Source organism: Parasteatoda tepidariorum, chromosome 1, assembly GCF_982258835.1.
Source record: "Parasteatoda tepidariorum strain Cologne lab strain chromosome 1, Ptep-v5.0, whole genome shotgun sequence".
NCBI lineage: Eukaryota > Metazoa > Arthropoda > Arachnida > Araneae > Theridiidae > Parasteatoda > Parasteatoda tepidariorum.
Genome location: NC_141755.1, coordinates 103,418,449 through 103,437,759, shown reverse-complemented (window position 1 = coordinate 103,437,759; position 19,311 = coordinate 103,418,449). Strand labels below are relative to the sequence as shown.

The window sequence follows — 19,311 nt, the reverse complement described above, 5'->3', positions numbered from 1 at the left end:
TATTATGAGTTACATTCTTGCGTTTACATTTGCTACCTTTCACTTTTACACGTTTTATTTTCTTACGCGTTAATTTTACTAATTTTTTTTACGAATTATTTTTTCTCTCAAGCAATATTATATTTTGTGCATTTAAAAAAAAATTTGTTTTATAAAGAAAAATGTACCGCGCAAATGTAACGCATTCCTTTCTTATGAATTACACGGCATACACGTTCTTTTTATATTATTGTAAAATACGGGTTACATTTCTTATGCGTTACTTTTTCTTGTTTAGTTTTCTAATTTGTTACTTTAACGCTTTTACGCTCATTATGCTGTCTTGCTTTACTCCACACTTTATGCGTTACTTTTCTTTTCTTTTACTTTTCCGCATTAGTTATTCAAAAAAAGGGTGTAAATTAAAGCATACTATATCAAAGCTTCACCCCGTCCCGCTCCCGTTAGGGGGCATCCGTGGAATACTATATCTTTTACTTTATTTTTCTAGAAATTTCTTTTACGCGCTTTATGCTTTTATTAATACACTTTTTTAGGTACTTTATATCTCATACTTTACATTCTTTATACTTCAGTTTATGCATTATGTTTTACACTTAACTTTGTATTTCACACCTTACCCTATTTTACGCTCTATATTTTTTAAACTTTTTAATTGCTTTGTTTCACACTTTTAACTTTAACTTATGCTTCACTTTTTCCTTTACTTTATATTTTATTCTTTACTTGACACTTTATATTTTACGTATTTTTAAAGTTTAATTTACGTATTTACTTAACATAAAATTTTTTTCTCTAATATGTTTAATTTTATGCTTAACTTACTATGCATATTACTTTATAATGTGCGCCTTTTTCACGCTCTTACTTTATTATTTGCAAATTTCTTTACGCTTTTATTTTATATTTTACTATACTCTTTAGTTTTTTAGCTTACAATTTTTATGTTACGTTTTATCTCATGCGCTTTTTCTGCATTAAACATTTTACCCTTCAGTTTATACTTAATATTATACTTTACTTGAAACATTACTTTATGCTTAGTTTACTTGACAATTTCACTTTATAATTTATTGATATATTTAGATATCTTCTTCACTACACATTTTACTTTTCACTACATTTTACATTTGATTATACTTTCTGCTATACATCTGACTTTCCGTTTACTTAATATTTTTTTTTATACTTTGCATTTTACCACTCTTAACTTTATGCTCCACTTTATATTTTATGCTTTACTTTTCCTTTTTACTTCGCTAATTTCTTATTTTACGTTTTATTTGAAATGTTAAGCTTTAAATTATTCTATAAAATACTTCGCTTTTTATTTTATATTTTACTACACAGTGCTTTTGACTTTATATATTACTCTTTATTTTATACTTAACAATAAGTTTGATGATGTACTGCATACTTCACTTTACCTTATACAATACTTAAGGTTTTAATTTATACAATATTTTATATTTTTCTCTTTAAACTTTACTGCATACTAAACGCTTTTCTTTCTATTATAATATATTCCTCATTTTACTAATAACTTTGTGCTATATTTATATTAACTATTTTTTTATTCTTTACATTTTTTACTTTATGTTTTAGGCTTTACTTCATTTTTGACGCTTCAATTTACTTTACCTTCTAACTAATTGCTTTAGCTTTTTTTCATTTTATATTTTACTCCTTACACCTAACATTTTACACGTTAATTTAAGCTTAATATATACATGTTTGCTGCATAATTTAATTTGCACTATAATTTATTTTCTACTACATTTTTCTTTACTATCTACTTCATAATATGCGGTTTACTTTACACGAATTTTGTTTCAGATTTGACTATACTTTTTATTTTAGTTATTAGTTTACTTTCGCAATGCATTTTGACGCACACTTTACTCATTCTTTTTACTATATTTTAAATTTCATTATACTTTCAACTTTATCCATTACTTTACACTCCACTCTTTATTTTATTTTTTTGATTTAAAACTTCTTTACGCTTTACTTTACACGTGACGCTAACATTTTACGCCTTACATTATTTCATGCGTTACATTATATTATACTTATTATTTAACACTTTACACTATATTTTCTACTATTACACTACGCTTTACTTTTAAACTTGACCTTTATTTTTTAATTTAATTTTTTCTTTACTTAATATCTTAATTTTGCTTAACACTTCATACTTCTAATTTTACTCTTTTACTTTATTTTTAGTACACTTATTCTCCATAGTAGAACACTTCCATAGCAAGAATGAACAAGGTTTACCTTAAGTTCAACAAATTTAAGTTTTTAAATTTTGAGATTTACCCATAAACTATTTTAACTGGATAATACACCTTATTTGAGATATTTCAGTAAACATTTATTTACTTTTAGTACAAAGGATTCAGTTCCAGATGGTTTTATTTTCGTTATTAGAAAACACCGTTTTCTATCAGGACGTGATAGTTAACATTGTTCCCTATAATTTATTAAATAAATTTCAATCAATTTTTTGCCAGTCTACGTCAAGATTTTGAACGCTTGCAGAAGATAAATTAATCATTTCAATTAATTCGTATCGCGGAAGAAAAGCGGTTTTTAACCTAATCAGAAGGTGTCAAACCGTTTTGATGAGAACGATTATTTTATTGTTAGAGTTTTTGACAAATATAATGTTTAGGCTAATTCTTGAATGCATTTTCATTTAAGGAACACACGAAGATTATTAAATCCTATGACTTACCTTAAAAAAAACTATGATTTCTCTTGGTTGGATTAATGTTTCCCAAACATTTTGAAAGCTGAAAAAAATACCACATTATTGATTAAAATTCCATAAATATCTTTGCAACACGATAATAGGGGCCGTTCAAATATTACTTAAGGACATATCGGGGATGAGGTTTTTGAATTTTCTTATATTTGTTGACAAGGGGCAGGCAGGATGCGAGCAATGCTTACGCAAGTCATTTCCTATAATAATTTCAAGCTGTTCCTTTAAAAGAAAAAAAATTAAAATTTGGAAAAAATTGCGCTTGAAAAAATTTTAAATTAAATTTTGGTGAAAGAAAAAAATTTGGTCAAAAATTTTTTTTTATATGTTTCAGAGTTCAAAAATTTTAGCCATTTTTAGAGCCCTGGCTGACCCGGAACCTACATCAAACCTCATCAAAGAAACATTGGAATCTTAACATAAAATTAAATTGAGTTAAAGACCATGTGGGTATCCAGGGCCATTAGTTCGGCTACGGTAGATCTCCAATGTCTGGGAACCCCAAAACAAGCAAAAACCGAAATTAGAAGAATTATTCTTACAAAATGGGCAGAGGAGTGGAGGGTTAGCGAAAAAGGCAGGCAAACTTACAAATTTATAAAAACATCATCGGTAACTAGACTGCAGACAAACTTTTATTACAATCAATTTTTAACGGGGCACTGAGTGTTCAGTATGTATCAAAGAAACTTTTTTCAAAAAGACGATAAATGCCCCAATTGCAATGAAATCCAAACGATTAGTCACTTATTATATAAATGTACACGCTTCCGAACATTCCGAAAAGACTTCGATAGTATAATCGAGCAACAAATATTTGTAAGTAAAGGATGAAAGATGATCATTAATGAAGTAATTAAAACATCACTCAAAGACCTGCTGTCACTAAATAATCTTAAATAACCTCCACTCCACTCTGTATAAATTTTTATTATAAGGTTTTATATTTGTTTTTCAGTAGGTTTTACTGTATGGACCATCGGCCATTTTAGGGTTTTAACTCTTCTCTCACTTTTATTGTTTACCTGTCTTACACTGTTGTTTTTAAACTCACTGTTGTTTTAAACCTGATCCTTATATACCTTTTATTATCTGACTTTTACACTGCCTTTTACTTGTTTAAATATCTCAATTGGGATCTATTTTTATTTTTTTATGTTTCACGCTTTCGTTAACTTCATACTTCACTTAATATTAAATTATAATTTACTTTTTTTGACGCACATTTAATTTATTAGATACTTTACTTTGGTCTTAACTCAATAGCGTCGACTTAAATTATTTTACATTATATTTCACAATTTTTTACACGCTTTAACTAATTCACTTTTTACCTAATTTGACATACATTTTAGAAACCATTTTAACTTTACTTTTTTATATCGTTAATTTATATTTTGCACACTTCTGTACATTTTACTCTTTATGCTTTTATATTTTACCCATAACATTTTCTGCTTAATACTCAACCTTATTTTTTTACGCTTTACTTTTTATTTTACGTTCTGCTTTAATGGCACACGTTGCTTAAAGCTTAGCGTAAGTATTTACTTTATACTTTAAATTACAGAATAATTTACTTTATACTATGTTTCACTTAGCTAACAATTTAACACATAAATGAATTTACTTTGTGATTTATATTTTACACCTTTCTTTATACTTTTTCTTGACTTTATACGCTTTAGCTTTATTGTTTACATTTTTTACGTTACGTTTCATCTTATTAACTTTTTTTCTTTTCTGTATATTTACGCTTTAATTTATTCTTCGCTTTCTGCTTTTCTTGAATTTTTTTATGCTTAGTTTACTTGATGTTTTGACTTTATACTTCATTATTCTGCTATATTATATTTACCAAACTACTTTTTACTATCTTTTACTTAATCATACTTTGAATTATACTTCCAACTTGCAGCTTTATTCTGTGGTTAATAAAGTAATTTTTTTTTATTTCGCGCTTAATCCTTTTATACTTTAGGCTTCACTTCTTACTTTTTACTTTTCAAATTTCTTATTTTACTTTATATGTTACGTTACAATACTTTTCCTTTAATTTTACGCTTTACTTTGTAGTTCACGTTTTACTTTATTCTTTACATCACATACAACTTTCTTCTTTATTTTTATTAACTATACTTCATTCTTTACGACTATGTTTTACGCTTCGCTTTACATTATTCTATTTTTAATTTAAGCTTTACCTTATACATAATTTTATACGCTACGTTTTAGTTTTCTTCACACTTTACTGTATGTTACTGGATAATTTACTTTAATCTTTATTTTATACTCTACGTTAAATTTTTAAACCCTTCACTTAATACTTCAGGTTTTAAGTTATACCTTGTGTTTCACTTTGTGCTATACATTTTACTCTTCAATTTATATTTAATACTTTGCGTTACATTTTATGTTCTAAGCATTCTCCATATTTGCCTCTGTAGTTTATTCCTCGTGTATTGCTTCATCTTCCAATTTACATTACTATTTCGGCAAAATATTTCACTTTTTTTATTTAAATCTTTTACTGATTTTATGCGTTATTTTAAGCTTTGTCACATCTTTACTTCATACTTCAATTTACAGTATGACATACTTTACAAGATTTATTTTACAGTACTTTTAGTTTAAAAATTTTTTACTTTTCGCTAAATTTTACATTTTATGATTCACAATCCGCTTTTACTTTATATTCTATTTTATACTATGCTTTACTTTCAATTATATTTTATTTTACTGCCTTCTCTTCGCAAATTCTTTTCAATATATTTTACAATTTATTACATACTTTACGCATTATTATATACTTTGAGCTTTATTTTATGATTCGCATAATATATTCATTTGTAGATTTTTTCTTAATTTTATGCAAGGTTTACACACTTTTTATTCTATGTTTCGTTTATTTTATGATTTTCTTGGTCAATGTGATTTTATTATATTTTATGTGATAATTTGACCGTATACTTCTATCATTCTTTATTTTTTTCTGATTTAATTTACACACACATATTATTTGATATTTTATTCTCTACCTTTCTTTATATGTTACTTTAACTCATTTTTCTTGTGCATTCGCTTTACTTCTTTGCTTTGTGCGTTATGAGTTACTCTGTCTCTCTTAGCACGTTACTTTTCGTGACATTTTATTTTTCTTATGACTTATTTTCACTTTTAGACATTATATTTTATTTTGCGTAATTCTTTTCTATGCGTTATATTTTAAGCGTTAATTTTTTTTGTTCATTAGATCTATTTATTGGTAAATTTTCCCTACTTATTTTTCATAATTTACACGATCACTTTATTTTGACTTAGTTTTACTTTACTTGCGCTGAAGTTTTCATTCTTTCCGGCAAACTTCCTTTAGAAAAAACGCGGGTACTTTTCTAATTAGCTACTTTTATGTGTCACTTTTCATGTTTTACTTTTACGCGTTGTTATATTTTACTCCTTACTTTTTTTACTTATTTCCCATGTTAATATTCTCTTTACAGTTTTTTCCATTATTTTCGTCAAAACTTCCTTTAATTTTTTTTTATGCATTACTTTTGGGTGCATATTTTTAGAAGTTACTTTAAACCAATTTTTGCATCATTTTTACTCTTTGCTTCTCCTTATACTCAATTCACATATATTTTACTTTCTTTTAAATGCTAATTTTTGTTCTTATGCATTACATTTTGTTTCCTTATGCGTTACTTTACTTATGTATTAATTTCACGAGCGAATTTTTGCACATGTTACTTTTACGCGTAGTTATATTTCACGCGTTACTTTTCTTATGCTTTTTATTTGCGTGGCACACGAGTTCCACGTTGTTGTAAATTAAGAGTGACTTTCCATTGTGCGTTGCTTTTTTACTTTTCCTTTCTTACATTTACGAACTTACTTTTATTATGCAGCAATTTCACGCGTTTATTTTGCTTACGTGTTACTTTTTCTTATACTTGTTTCTTTAATGCATTAGTTCTATGTATGAGTTACACTTGTACGTTTTTATATCGCTGAACTTTTTTATGTGTTACTCCTTACTTATTATTTTTCATTGTTTCTATGCGTTACTCCTTACTTATTATTCCTCACGCATTATTTTTCTGCGATTTAAATTGCACAATTATTACTTTATATTTTATGATTTCCTTTTGTTGTGGATTTTTTTCTTTTGCATTACTTTTTCACGCTTTGCTTTAACAAGCCTTTCTTTCGTTTCTTCTCCGTTACTTTTACTATGCTTTATTTTAAATAATTTTAATTTATGCGTTTACTTATCGCAAGCGTTATTTCTCATTTTACTTTTCGCAAGCGTTATTTTAACTTTCAGACGTAAGCAGGTTGTACACTATTTTTACGCGTTATTATATTTCATGGGTTACATTTCTTTTTCTCATTCTTCTTTCTTATACATAACTTTTATGCACTTACTTTTCGTATGTGTTATTTTTACGTGCAATTATATTTTACGTTTTTACTTTATTCGCGTTATATTTGCTTTTCTTTATACGTTACATTTAAGCATTTACTTTGAAATGTGTTACTTTTACTTTACGATTTAAATTTATGCGTTTTTATATTTTATGCGTAATATTTGTTTATGTGGTATTAATCAAATTTTTACAATTATTTTTGCAATACCTTTAAATGATAACTTTTATTATGAATTACAAATATTCTAGGACGTTTCTTTTATGCTTACATACTTTTTATTTTCTATTATACTTTTCCTGGTGTATTAGTTTAACGAGTTTATTTTTCTTGCGTATCACTTTTACTTTTTCGCATTAATATATATTTTACGCTTTATAATCTTTTATGCTTTGATTTTCTTTCGCGCGTTACTTTCAGGCGTTTACTTTTTTATGCGTTTCATTCGTTTTTACGCTTTTTCCGTTTGCTTAAAATACGCACTACTATACTTTATATTTGACACTTTACTATTCTTATGCCTGATTTTTATGTGATGATTTTTACGCCTTAACTTTTATTATGCAGTTACATTACGCATTTAATTCGTTTATGGGTTATTTGTTGCTTTTGCGCATAATTTCTATGAATACCTTACTTTTTTTCGTTATTATATATTACGATTTGCTTTTTTTCACGCATTGCTTTTACATGCTATCATATATTCATACTCTCCAACTTATGAGGATTTTGAAAATATTTCTTTCTAGTGGTAGCGAACCAAAGTAGAAATTTTTAAAGCAAATGGATCTCTTACAAAACTTTTATCAGAACTTAAGAATCTAGCCATATGGCCTGCACTTTTATAAGTAATAGTGGACAAGTTACGCTAAAATTAATTTTTTTTAAATATTAAGACATTAATTTTGCTACCGTCTGAAAAGAATATTTCTGAAACTACGGAAATTCCGTAGCAGTTGGAGGGTATGTATATTAAGCGTTATTTTTCTTCATTCTCTATTTTTCTTACTGGCAACTTGAACGTGTTCAGGATTTTTATGCCTATTACTCGACACATTTCTTTATTTGTTACTTCTAAGCGAATACTTTTCTTAATACGTTACTTTTAAGCATCTACTTTTATTATGCGCATAGTTTATGCTATATTTCTTAAGCATTTTATTTTTCTTATCAATTACTTTGTCTTCTTAATTTTACGCTTATGAAATTTTACGAGTCAGTTCTACTTATTGGTTACTTCTACTCGTTAATATATTTTATGCGTTAGATTTCTTTATGATTAACTTCTCTTATTCTTTTATGCAATCACTTTTTATGCGTTACTTTAACTCATTTACTTTTTTATACGCTACTTTATCGTTAACTTTTCTTTTACACATTTACATTTCTTACGAGTTTCAACTACTTTCACGCGTTATATCTTATGCGTTTACTTTATACATACGCTAGTTCTACTTTTCCGCGTTACTTTAAAATTTTTTTTCTTTATACTTTACATGTATGAGTTTTTTTTCTTAAATTATACAACGTATTTTTTATGTTTTACTTTTTCTTTACGCCTGAATTTTATTTACTTTTGCGATTTATGAAGGTAGCTTTTCGTTATGCCTTACATTTATTTTTACGTGTTGCTCTGCGCCTCTACTTTAGGCTTTTCTATATTTAACGCGTTTTCTTTTCTTATGTGTTACTTCACCATTTAAGCGTTACTTTTCTTTATGCTTTAAGACTCGTTACTATTTTATATTTGTTTTACACGTTTTCATTTTTATGCAATAATTTTACTTTTTCACATTATTTTACTTTATGCTTTAGTTTACACAGATAATTTTTTTATTACATTTTTACACATCATTTCACTTTTTAGTGTTACGTACTTATCGTACATACTTTAGTAGTTTTATTACATACTCTGCTTTCCAAGTTACCATCTTTTACGCGTTGTTTTTCATATCATGTAGTTTTACTTTCCAAATGCGTTATTTTATATTTTGCGCTTTAGTTTTCTTTATACTATATTTAGTTTTGTTTGAGATATGTTTAGTTTTCTATACACAATATTTTATTTACATACAATATTTTATTTACTTCAAATGACATTATATCCTTTTTTACAAATATCCTTTTTTACACACATTTAATTTAGGCTTTTCTCTTAACTTTATTTTAATCTTAATATCATTCATTTTTATATACTTTAAGTAGAGCTTAACTTGCTATTTAACCATATCCTCTACAATTTTTTCTTATTTTAGACTTTAATTCATTTTTTACCTTATTTTATACATATTTCACTTTTCTTGAAACGCATTTTGCTATACTCTACTTTAGATTTTACGCTTTACTATAACTTTACACTATACTTTATATTTTCTCTCTACACTTTTATATTTTAATTTTTATAATTATATATTTTAAACTTTGTTCAAAATTTTCCGCTTTATTTTAATTTTATGCTTTTTGCTTTAGTTACTTTTTTTTTTACCTTTCACTTTACTTTGTTTAACTTTAACTACTTATTTTTCTTTACTTTTTACTTTATATTTAATGTTTTTTTAAAGCTTAGTTTAAAGCCACGTTTCATTTTACCTTAAACAATAATCAGCTTTTTAATTAACACAATATTAAATTATTTTTCTTTAAACTTGTCTTCATATTAAACACTTTTCTTTCTGTTATTATTTATACTTTATTTAAATATAACGTTCTGCTACATTTATAATAACTGATTTTTATTCATTACACTTTTGTCAGTACACATTTTTTTTACTGTACGTTTTACGCTTTACTTTATATTTGACACTGTAATTTACTTTACCTTCTAACTTTTTGCTTTACCTTTTTTTTTTTCATTTTGTATTTTACTCTTTACTTACCACTTTAGATTTTAAGCGTTAATTAGCTTAATTCACTTCACATTCACTTTATAATTTAATTTAAACTACAATTTATTTTCTACTATATTTTTCTTTATTATCTACTTTATAGGTTTACTTCACAATACTTTCGACTTTACACGCATTTTGTTTCAAATTTGGCTATAATTTTTACTTTAGCAATTAGTTTACTTTAGTTATTACTTTACTTTGGAAAAGTATTTCGACGTGCACTTTACTTTTTCTTTTTACTATATTACTGTACATTAAGCTCCACTCTTTTTTTGCTGCAAAACTTCTTTACGCTTTACTTTACATGCGACGCTAACATTTTACTTTTTATTTAACACTTTACATTATATTTTCTACTATTCTTTACTCTTTAAACTTTTATACTTTACGCTTGACTTTATTTTTTAATTTAATTTTTCTTTACTTTATATCTTTCTCTTAGCGTAACACTAATATTTATGCTTAGTTTACTTTACGCTTTTACTTTAACTGATACTTAACTTTGTACCATACTTATTCTCTAATATAATTCTAATTTTTGTTTTACGCTTTTTTTTTTACTTTTCAAGTTTCTTAATTAAATATTTCACCTTTTATTTTATATATTTTGCGCTTTACACAACATATAGGTTTTTTTTTTAAATTTTACACTTTGCTTAACTTTATATTCAATGCATTACTCTACAAAATTTTAATTTTTCTAAATTTTATTTTATGCTTAACTACACCTTTAATTTGGATAATACCCCCCTTTATTATCAGAACGATTTAATGAAACATTTATATCTTTAATTCGTTAATTGAATTTTTTTAAGTAAAAAAAGAAGTTATGACAAAGCAAAATCGACATAACTGTTTATGAACAAAAACATTATTGAGTTTATTTTACAATATATAATTTTATTTTTACCGTATTTTAGGACCTTAGCAGAATAAACAAGGATTACCTGTAGTTCAGCAAATTTAAGTTTTAAATTAATCGTTTCAATTTATTTTGTATCGAGAATTTTATAAAAACCTTTTAAAACCTTATAAAAACCTTTTGTTAAAGGAAGAGTTTGTTTTACCCTAATTAGAAAGTGTCGAACAGTTATGAACGAAAACGATTATTTTATTGCTTGAGCTTTCGACAAATATAATATTTACACTAATTCTTGAATGTATTTTCATTTTCGCTTTTTATTTTATATATTTTGCGCTTTTATATAAATTCTTAATTCGCGTAATTTATATAAATGCTGATTAACATGAATAGGGTGATTATTAAATCCTTTGAGTGTTTATATGACTTACCTTTAAAAAACTATGACGCCTCTTGGTTGGATTTATGTTTCATAAAGATTTCGAAAGCTGAAAAAAATACCACATATTGATTAAAATTAAATAAATATTTTTGCAACACGATAAACATTACTCAAACCGTTCAAACATTACTTAAGGTCATAGTGGGGATGAGATTTTTTAATTTGCTTATAATTGTTGGCGAGGGGCAGGCAGGATGGAAGCAATACTTACGTATGTCATTTAAGTCACATAATAATTTCAAGTTGATTTTTTAAAAGAAAAAAATTATAATTTGGAGAAAATTACACTTGAAACAATTTCAAATAAAATTTTGGAGAAGGGAAAATTTTGGACAAAAATTGTTTTTATGTGTTTCAGATTTTACGAAGTTTAGCCATTTGAAAAAAAAAATATTCTTTTAAAATGTTCTTTTCAATATTTTAAAAAAATAATTGAAATATCTACTATTTTTTGATTTACTATACTTTTTATCTACTATTATTTAATTAAATGAAATTCTAAAATTAAATTACTTCGAGAAAAGTTAAAAAGTAGAACAAGTTAGTGCGTTGTTACTTTCTTACGTAAGCAGACGATGCGGTTTGCTTATTCTTGCTGACAAGGAGAGAGAGGAAGACTAAAACTGTAAAACAGGCTTTATTTGAACGATTCCATATCAATAGAAATGTTTCCGTTTCAGGAGTTTTAAGTTATTTGTAAAGATGTTGGATGTTTAAAATATTTGTTGTTTATTATGAAGAGATTTATAAAGAAATCAAGCATTTAAATCATTACATTGAGAAATGCATAATTAATTTTGAATTTTAAGGAACAATCAAAATTAGAAATTTATAATTGTTTTCTTTTCATTCGTAAATGAAGAGAGTTAAATCTTAATGGTAAATAGCAGACTCAGAAATTTTAATACCAGAAAAGATTGCAGTTAAGAAGTTTATATTGTATTAATTGCTTATCCAATATTATTAACTTAAGTAATGTTTGAATGGTGTCTGCACGATTTTCATCCCAGCTACTTTTATCTATAATAAGGGAGCCAAAAATGTTAGAAAAGGTTCTATTTAAAATTATCAAATTAAAATATTTTACCACATTTGCTGCCTTGGTTCAGTGGTGAATACACTGAACATTTTAATATTGCAATCATATAATTAATATTTTCAGCTGTTAAATATTTTTCGGAACCACGTTGCTTTGAAAAAAAAATTAAAAAAAAGTTCCACGTTTTAACAGCTTTATTTTAAAAATATTAAACTAAAATTTATTGCTCACTTTCCCAATATAAAATCCAGCGAAAATATAAACCAAACGACCACGTCGATATTTGCAAACTTTTTTGGAATAGAGTATTTATCTTTAAAACCGAATTTTTTTTTCTCTTCTTTTGAAGGGCTATCTTTTCAACACTCAACATTAAATGTTGATAATACTTGCACTTAGCATGCATATATATATATATATATATATATATTGTCTCTAAGTGCAAATATTATGAACATTTAATTTTTAACATAAAGCGTTGAAAAGTGCAGTTATCGAAAAAATGAGAAGAAACAAATATATTTTACTTACAGCAAAATCTTCAAATCTCAGAAATTTTTTGAATTTTATAAATCCGCTTCCAAATAAGTCCGGCAGTTCTACATTAATTAACCGTGACTGAATCATCCAAACGGACCCTTATCTATCCTAGTGCTATGCAAAATTATCCTAAAAAACGAAAACATGTTGTATTAAAAAAAATAGCATAGTTTGTTAAATATCATTAATTTCGCAAAAGATAGAAAGCAGTCTTAGAAAATTTAAATGTTTCAAAATTAAAATAAAATGCAAAAAGCATTCAAAAACAAACGATAGGAAGAAAATAAACAGGAACACATAATAGTAAAAACGGTTTTAATAAATTAAACACTGTAAAACAAGCTCAATAGGAAAATACCACCATTAAAAAAAAAAAATAAAAAAAAAAGACATGAACTTTTGCGCATCTACTTTTTTTCTGCGTAAGTAAGTTTTACGCATTACTTTTATAAGTGTTTCCTTTACCCGTTTAGTGCGTTACTTTTTTTAAGTCGTTACTTTTATGCACTATTTTTATACGTGGAACAACTTATGTTACGTGTCAAAGAATTTACTTTTTATAATTTTACTTTTTTTATCTTACTAATACGGTTCTTTTATGCGTTTACTTTCATGCAGCTATTTTGCGGTTTATTTTTATTGATGTGTTAATTTACATACATTTTACTTTATATTGATTTATCCGCAGCGCTTACGCATTTAATCTTTTATGCGTAACTTTAAATCCATAATAAATTTATTGCGATATTTTATGTATTACTTTTATATAATGCATTACATGGACTTTACTTATGTGTTACTTTTTCACGTTTGTTTTTCTTGTGCTTCACTTTTAATCGTTATATGCATTGCATTTTTGTATTACTTTTATTTATACGCGGCTTTTATAGTTTACTTTCATGTGTTGTGTTACACTATACTTTACGCTTTCTTTCACTTTAATGCGTTTATTTTATATAAGCGTTATTTTTCTTATGTGTTTCTTTTACACGTTATATTGTAATCGAATTTTTTTTTGGCTCGTAACATTTACCGAATATACGCGTATTTTAACGCTTGATTTTAGACGCTATATTTTATGCGGTACTGTTCTTCAAGCGTTTTATCTACGTGCAATACTTATTAGTGATTTATGTGTTATAAGTATATTTATCTTTTACGATTACTTTTCTTTGTGCAGTGATTTCGTTACGGGTTTCTTTTACTTTTGATATACTTTCTTCATTTATACTTTAAATTACAGTATAATTTAATTTATACTATGTTTCACTCTGCTTACAATTTAACACATATATAAATTTACGCTGTACTTCATATTTTATGACTTTCTTTATACTTTTGTTTGACTTTACATTCTACTATACGCTTTAGTTCTTGTTTATGCTTTTTACGTTACGTTTCATCTTATTCGCTTATTTTTTTCTTCACTGAACATTTACGCTTTAATTTATGCTTCACATTCGACTTTTCTTCTAACTTTTTTTTGCGCTTAGTTTACTTGACGTTTTGACTTTATAATTCATTATTCTGCTATATTATATTGACCAAACCACTTTTTACCATCTTTTACATTTGATCATAATTTGGACTAAACTTCCGACTTTAAGCTTCATTCTGTGCTTTATGAAGTAATTTTTTTGCTTTGTGCTTAATCCTTTTATACTTTAGGCTTCACTTCTTATTTTACATTTAGCTTTATTTTTAACTTCTCAAATTTTTTATTTTACATTTTACTTTATATGTTATGTTACAATACTTTGCTTTTTACATTGAATTTTACGCTTTACTTTATTGTTCAAGTTTTACATTATAATATTTTGCACCTTTAATTCTGTTTTACGTTCTAATTTTTCTTTTGCAATACTTTTCATTCATTCGTTCGCCTTTAATACGTTTCTTCGGACGTTCACTTTACTTATGCGTTGCATTTACTCGATCTATTTTCCTTTACATTTTTACTTCGCGAAATATTTTATTTTCCGCGTTACGTTTGCACATCATGCGCGCTCATTTTATACATTATTGTAAATTATACGTTACATTATTTTTTTATGCTTTACATTTTCGCATTTACTTTTCTTATTCACTAGTTACGCTGTTACCCGTATTATTCGGTTGTTTTCCTTATTTTTTTATGCTTTCTTATTATCCTTCTTAGCATTCTTTTTTCTTGATTTCTTTTACCCGTTATATTTCATGTGTTAATCTTCTTTTATTATTCTTTAAATTTTACACGATTACTCTTTTAATGTATGACTTTTACTTTTCTTATGCAGTAGTTTTAATTCTCCCCGTCAAACTTCCTTTAAATTTTCAAAGTGCATTTCTAATTGTTTGTCTCAAAGCGCATTGTTTTACAGTGCATATTTTTCCCGTTACTTTTTAGCGAATGCTTTTATGCCTTATTTTTAAGCATTACTTTCTCCATGCTTTTTAACGCATTGCTTTTTCTTTATACATTTTTACAAGTTTACTTTTAATCGTTATTTTTACACGTTAAATTTTTTTTCTCTACTTTTCCTTGTGCTTTATTATTTTTCTGCATTTTTCTTCTTATGCATTACATTTATCTATTTTATACATTACATTTCCGCGTTTAGCGTGATTTTTACTTCTATGGGTAATACATACTATTACACATTAAACAATTCACTTACACGCGTTATTTTTAAAGCGTAACATTAACGCATTTGATTAATTATGAGTTTCCTTTACGCGTCGCAGTTCATTTGTTTTAAGCTGTTATTTTTTATGGAATACTTTTCCTCATGCGTTTCATTTACCTAAGATACATGTATTTTTCATGCGAAATTATATTTTGCGAGCTATTTTTCTTCATGCGTAATTCTAGTTATACGTCACTTATACCTTTTCTTATGCGTTACTATTACTTATTGCTCTACTTTCTTTACTCCACACTTTATGCGTTACTTTTCTCATATTTTACTTTTCCGCATTAGTTGTAAAAGAAGGGTGTAAATTAAAGCATACTATATCAAAGCTTCACCCCGTCCTGCTCCCGTCAGGGGGCATCCGTGGAATACTATATCTTTTACTTTATTTTTCTAGAAATTTCTTTTACGCATTTGCTTTTTTACGCGTTACTTTACGCGTTTTATGCTTTTATTAATACACTTTTTTAGGTACTTTATACCTCACACTTTACATTCTTTATAGTTCAGTTTATGCATTATGTTTTACACTTAACTTTGTATTTCACACCTTACGTTATTTTACGCTCTATATTTTTTAAACTTTTTAATTGCTTTGTTTCACACTTTTTACTTTACCTTATGCTTCCCTTTTTCCTTTACTTTATATTTTATTCTTTACTTGACACTTTATATTTTACGTATTTTTAAAGTTTAATTTACGTATTTACTTTACATTATAATTTTTTCTCTAATATGTTTAATTTTATGCTTAACTTACTATGCATATTACTTTATAATGTGCGCCTTTTTTACGCTCTTACTTTATTATTTGCGACTTTTTTTATGCTTTTATTTTATATTTTACTATACTCTTTAGTTTTTTAGTTTACAATTTTTACGTTACGTTTTATCTCATGCGCTATTTCTGTATTAAACATTTTACCCTTCAGTTTATACTTAATATTATACTTTACTTGAAACATTACTTTATGCTTAGTTTACTTGACAATTTCACTTTATAATTTATTGATATATTTAGATATCTTCTTCACTACACATTTTACTTTTCACTACATTGTACATTTGATTATACTTTCTGCTATACTTCTGACTTTCCGCTTTACTTAATACTTTTTTTTATACTTTGCATTTTACCACTCTTAACTTTATGCTCCACTTTATATTTTATGCTTTACTTTTCCTTTTTACTTCGATAATTTCTTATTTTACGTTTTATTTGAAATGTTAAGCTTTAAATTATTCTATAAAATACTTTGCTTTTTATTTTATATTTTACTACACAGTGCTTTTGACTTTATATATTACTCTTTATTTTATACTTAACAATAAGTTTGATGATGTACTGCATACTTCACTTTACCTTATACAATACTTAAGGTTTTAATTTATACAATATTTTATATTTTTCTCTTTAAACTTTACTGCATACTAAACGCTTTTCTTTCTATTATAATATATTCCTCATTTTACTAATAACTTTGTGCTATATTTATATTAACTATTTTTTTTATTCTTTACATTTTTTACTTTATGTTTTACGCTTTACTTCATTTTTGACGCTTCAATTTACTTTACCTTCTAACTATTTGCTTCAGCTTTTTTTCATTTTATATTTTACTCTTTACACCTAACATTTTACGCGTTAATTTAAGCTTAATGTATACATGTTTGCTGCATAATTTAATTTACACTACAATTTATTTTCTACTACATTTTTCTTTACTATCTACTTCATAATATGCGGTTTACTTTACACGAATTTTGTTTTAGATTTGACTATACTTTTTATTGGAGTTATTAGTTTACTTTTGAAATGCATTTTGACGCGCACTTTACTCATTCTTTTTACCATATTTTAAATTTCATTATACTTTCTACTTTATCCATTACTTTACACTCCACTCTTTATTTTATTTCTTACATAATATATATATATATATATATATCTATATCTATATTTTACACGCTTTATACCCTTTTTACTTTATGCTCCACTCCTTTTTTTGATTTAAAACTTCTTTAAGCTTTACTTTACACGTGACGCTAACATTACTTCATGCGTTACATTATATTATACTTATTATTTAACACTTTACACTATACTTTCTACTATTATTAACTTTTCGCCTTTTACACTACGCTTTACTTTTAAACTTGACATTTATTTTTTAATTTAATTTTTTCTTTACTTTATATCTTAATTTTGCTTAACACTTCATACTTCTTATTTTACTCTTTTACTTTATTTTTTAGTACACTTATTCTCCATAGTAGAACACTTTCACAGCAAGAATGAACAAGGTTTACCTTAAGTTCAACAAATTTAAGTTTTTGAATTTTGAGATTTACCCATAAACTATTTTAACTGGATAATGCACCTTACTTGAGATATTTCAGTAAACATTTATTTACTTTTGCTACATAGGATTCAGTTCCAGATGGTTTTATTTCCGTTATTAGAAAACACCGTTTTCTATCAGGACGTGATAGTTAACATTGTTCCCTATAATTTATTAAATAAATTTCAATCAATTTTTTGCCAGTGTAAGTCAAGATTTTGAACGCTTGCAGAAGATAAATTAATCATTTCAATTAATTCGTATCGCGAAAAAAAGCGGTTTTTAACTTAATCAGAAGGTGTCAAACCGTTTTGATGAAAACGATTATTTTATTGTTAGAGTTTTTGACAAATATAATGTTTAGGCTAATTCTTGAATGCATTTTCATTTAAGGAACACACGAAGATTATTAAATCCTATGACTTACCTTGAAAAAAAACTATGATTTCTCTTGGTTGGATTAATGTTTCCCAAACATTTTGAAAGCTGAAAAAAATACAACATTATTGATTAAAATTACATAAATATCTTTGCAACACGATAATATGGGCAGTTCAAATATTACTTAAGGGCATAACGGGGATGAGGTTTTTGAATTTTCTTATATTTGTTGACAAGGCGCAGGCAGGATGCGAGCAATGCTTACGCAAGTCATTTCCTATAATAATTTCAAGTTGTTCTTTTTAAAAAAAAAAAATAAAATTTGGAAAAAACTGCGCTTGAAAAAATTTCAAATTTTAAATAAAATTTTGGAGAAAGAAAAAATTTGGTCAAAATTTTTTTTTAATGTGTTTCAGAGTTCAAGAATTTTAGCAATTTTTAGAAAAACAGCAAAGATTCTTTAAAAATATTCTTCTCAAAATTGTATATAATGAATTAAAACACCGACGTTTTTTTTTTTTTTTTTTTTTTTGACAACTTACATTATTTATTTAAATGAAATTCTAAAATTAGGTTATTTCAGGAAAAGTTAAAATTAGAGCAAAGAGGTGTGTTGTTACTTTCTTATGTAAGCAGAGGATGTGATTTGCTTATTCTTGCTGAGAAAGGGAGACTAAAACGAAAAAAAAAGGCTTTATTTGAACGACCTAATGTAAACATAAATATTTCCGTTTTAGGATGTCTAAAATATTTGTTGTTAATTATGAAGAAATTTATAAAGAAATCAAGCATTTTAATCATTGAATTTAGAAATGCATAATTACTTTTTAATTTTAATGAATAATCAAAATTAAAAATTTATTACTAATTTCACTTCATTCGTAAATGAAGATAGTTAAATCTTAATTTTTAATAGCAGACTCAAAAATTTTAATCCTAGAAAA

General features: G+C 25.9%; 1 long non-coding RNA gene across 1 annotated transcript in view; it reads right to left on the bottom strand.

Annotated features, from left to right (window-relative positions):
• Window positions 1–18,482, bottom strand: part of LOC147816660 (uncharacterized) — a 59,947-nt gene extending 41,465 nt beyond the window's left edge. Inside the window, exons 1-4 of the long non-coding RNA XR_015435786.1 lie at window positions 18,414–18,482; window positions 12,964–13,101; window positions 11,383–11,439; window positions 2,744–2,801 (exon numbers count right to left, since the gene is read on the bottom strand). This is a non-coding gene — a long non-coding RNA (uncharacterized LOC147816660). The remainder of the gene's footprint in view (window positions 1–2,743; window positions 2,802–11,382; window positions 11,440–12,963; window positions 13,102–18,413) is intronic.
• Window positions 18,483–19,311: the final 829 nt, after the last annotated feature.